The following is a 3,913-nucleotide window of genomic DNA, read 5'->3' as shown; positions in this document are numbered from 1 at the left end:
CTGGGTGTTGTGAGCCCGTAGCAAACGTCTAGTCCTGCCAGTAAATCTCACTGCTTTTATTCTGTCTCCTTCCTTCCTTCTCTCCTTTACTTCTCCTCTCTGTGTTCGTTTGTTCATTCCTTTCTTCCTTCTTTAAACAAATTATCACTGTACTGAGGGTTGACCTTGAAGTTGTAGTCCTCCTAAATCAACCTTCCAAGTGCTGGGATTACAGGATGTGAGCCATGATTTGCTTTTGCTTTTTCTTTTTTTTTTTTTTTTTTTTTCTTTTTTTTTTTTTTTTTTTTTTTTTGTTTCTTTTTTCAGAGCTTATTTCAGGCATACCACAAACTTCTAACCCTTGCTTTTCTTATTTCATTCTCTGGTTCCTTTTTCTGGAAAGTGTACATGCTCATGTGCGCGCGCGCACACACACACACACACACACACACACACACACACACACAAACTCATTTTGCACTTAATATAGCATTCGATGTAAGAATTACATCAGATACAAATGGAAGGCTTTGACAGAGCACTTGACCCAAAAATGACAATATTGTTAAAACTATATGTGCCATTACTGTGTGATACTCCAGAACTTATATAAATTAGACATTTATTGGTATTATTCTGGTGTCGTTAATCCAATGGACCTTCAGGCTATTTCAAAAGAGTCTCCTTCACCTATGTAATTCTTCAGAAGCACTGAGTAATTTTACTGATTTTAAAATTCTTACATAAATATTATGTTGATTAGACAATTAAAATAATATTGTATAAACATGTACTCAAACATTTGAGTTATTATGCACATACATCAAAACTGTTCAATTTCAATTGGAAATTTGAAACATCACCCAAAGAAAAGGGAAATATTTCACAAGCAGTATTTTTGGGAGGCTTACTAGCAATAAAAACGAGGAGCTAGAAGTAATACAACTTCTCTGCTGTAAATAGATGTATAAAATTCACTGCAAAATTCACAGCTTTCATCGTTTATAAAAACTAGGATTTCTTCTTCCGTACTTCAGGATTTGGTATTGTCAAGGGTTGGGGTAGAAGATTCAGTGTTCTGACTTGCAACATTTGTCCAAAATCACTGTCTTGTCGGAGAAATTACTGTAAATAGTCTCTTTGCTAATAGGCCATGGGCGTATCCCAATGTAAGACATTAGGAAACTTGCCTTGACTTACTCCCATGTGACTTGTTTCAACAGAATACCTTAGTTCCCCTCTTTACAGACTTACTTTATACTGTCAACCAGATCCAGGCAATGTGTTTTCCCAGGATGCCTAAGTATTGTGTTGGAAGAAGAGATGGACTCACTTGGGTCATTTTGCTTTTATTCTGTGTAACTGTGATTAGGTTTAGTTTGTCTGTTTTCAAAAATTTACAAATAAGTGTGAAGGTGACAATGACCATCATTTGACTAAATAACGATGACAATGACAACGACTCACTTGTCAATGACTGAATAAGCTTAACATTTATGATTTACTTTTTTATTCTAAATTGCTTATATATCGAGAAGTGTTAATTTACTTTTACTCTGATATGTATTACTTTTATTTAACATTTGTAAAAAAAGCAATTAAAAATGGGTCAAATAAGTTCGTCAGAATGTTAAATTTGTTAAGACATTATTAAAAAAGTATTATGAAAAACTTGCAGATCCCATATCTTATAGATAACATCATCAGTGCTCAAAAGGTAATTAAGAGGCTTCTAGAATGCCACTATGTACTGGTACTTCAGCATGCATAATCCTGATATATATATATATATATATATATATAATAAAAAAGTCAGTATGTTCTCTTTCCTTTTTTCTCCCGATAAAGTGAGTTGCCATCTTGTCAAGTATTCCATGGGCAGCCATCTGACAAGATACTGAGGTATGTCTTTACAAGATGCGTCATCAGGAGTGAGAAGAGCCACCTTGTATTGTACTTGGATGTTGAATCTTTCCCAATGTGTGCTGTGCTAGGACTATAGCTGGGCCAATATTTGTCTGTGGAGAGCTTAAGAGAATTATAAAACAGAGTAAGTAATAGCTGAACTTCTGACCCAGCAAAACGGACATAATAAATGTTGTAAGTCTCTGGCTTCGAGGCTAATTTGTTACATAATATTATGACTGGTTTAATACTCTCCAGCCTTCAAACTACTGTTTCTCTCTCTTTTCCATTTTTTTAATTTTTGTGTTTTTTATACCCCTTTCTTTGAATTATTATTGTGCACTGTGCAATATTTTCACATAAATAAACTTTTAAATCCTTGTAACAGTCCTATGATATATATATATTGCAACTTTCATTTTACAGACTAGAATTCACAGTCTCAGAGAATTTATGGCTCTCATAGCTAGTAAATTGGAACAAAATCAATGGTTATACAGAGCTCTCTGTAATCTGCCCATCTTTTATAGTTGTATGATTTCCCTAGGTAATATAATTCATTCCTGCTTGATTTAATCCCTAAACCAATCCTACAAAGATATAGCCACTTTCTTGTTAGTAAACTCTTTTGGTATCACATAAAAACCATTTCCTACTAATAGATGGCACTGTCATATGGTTTCAACATGCCAGCACCATACTAAGACCTTTGTTGATGTTTTTCTTATTAACTCTTTAAAAAATCTTTATTTAATTTATTGTTATTGTGTTTACATGTGTCTGGTACATAGGTGCATGTGTCCGTACATGCGGTGTTAGTTAGTTTTTGCCAATTTGGCATAGAATTTGGTCCTTTGAAAAAGAAACAATTTTATTAGGAAATACTCCCATTAGATTGGACTCTAGGCAAGCCTGTGGAAATTTTTATTAATTATATTATTAATATGGGTTGGGTGTAGTGCAGCCTTTGAGCACTTAGTTCTGAAAGGTACAAGTAAGCAGGCTGAGGCCATTTCGTGGACGCTACTGCGGGACAGAGAACATCTGTGGGAGCATAGTCAGAGGAAAGCAGTGGGCCTGTCAGATGTGAGCTTGGGCCTTTTGAACCCAAGATCTTGAAATACATTATGATTCCTGTCCCTTGGACTGTACAAGATTTATGTGGCAATCTTGGAAATAGTGGGAACAAGACTGAATTAGAACAGGCTTTTTGCTGTATGGATCACTGTGAAGTGTGAGGTTGCTCAAAACCCTCAGGCTTTACTTTTCGTCGAATTTGAGGATCCCAGGATGCTGCTGATTCTGTCTGCACCAAGCTAGATGGAAGAACACCATGTGGCTGCCGAAGAGTGGAATTATCGAATGGTGAAAAGAGAAGTCAGAATCATGGTCCACCTCCTCTTTGGGTCGTCCACAAGATGATCACCGCAGGAGTCCTCCACCTTGAAGCAGATCCCTGGGAAGAGAAGCTTTTCCAGAACCGAGAGCAGGTCACTTTCTAGAGATAGGAAAAGAAAGATCTTTGTCTCCTTGTAGAAATCCAAGCCGTCTTGATCCTTCTCTAGGTCTCAGCTGATCTAGGTTGAATGAAAAGGAAGTAGAAGACCATTTTTACAAAAAGTGGTTTACAGAAAATAATTTGATTTGGCAAGAGTATTACAGGAAGTTAAAGTTTTGTTTGAGGGGCTTCATAAATGTTTGTGCATTTTCAAGATGTTTTAGCTATTTCAAATTTCTTTTGTCTCTTGGAACAGTGACACAAAACAACGTAATTCTCTATGGTTTCAAATGGGATCATATAAGGCATGTGATATCAAGAATTGTTAGTTTACAATGTTCTCTTGCTTAGATTGTGTTTTTCTTTGAATTTTAGGTTTTCATAGACTGTCAGTTTTAAGTGTGATGTACTAATGATATTGGTGACCAGCGGAAATTGAAAAAAGCAGTGGTTCCTCTAGTAGCAAGGTGGCACTGTGGGTGAAATGGTAAGCAATCTTTTTAAAGCTGCAGAACACAAGCCAACTTAAAG

The 3,913-nt window shown here is 35.8% G+C and overlaps 1 pseudogene; it reads left to right on the top strand.

The window, feature by feature from the left end:
• The first annotated feature begins 1,132 nt into the window (after positions 1–1,132).
• Positions 1,133–3,465, top strand: LOC116900940 (annotated as a pseudogene).
• Positions 3,466–3,913: the final 448 nt, after the last annotated feature.

The sequence above is a fragment of the Rattus rattus genome, chromosome 5 (assembly GCF_011064425.1).
Source record: "Rattus rattus isolate New Zealand chromosome 5, Rrattus_CSIRO_v1, whole genome shotgun sequence".
In the NCBI taxonomy this organism is placed as follows: domain Eukaryota; kingdom Metazoa; phylum Chordata; class Mammalia; order Rodentia; family Muridae; genus Rattus; species Rattus rattus.
This window is presented reverse-complemented; position numbering and strand designations above follow the sequence as displayed.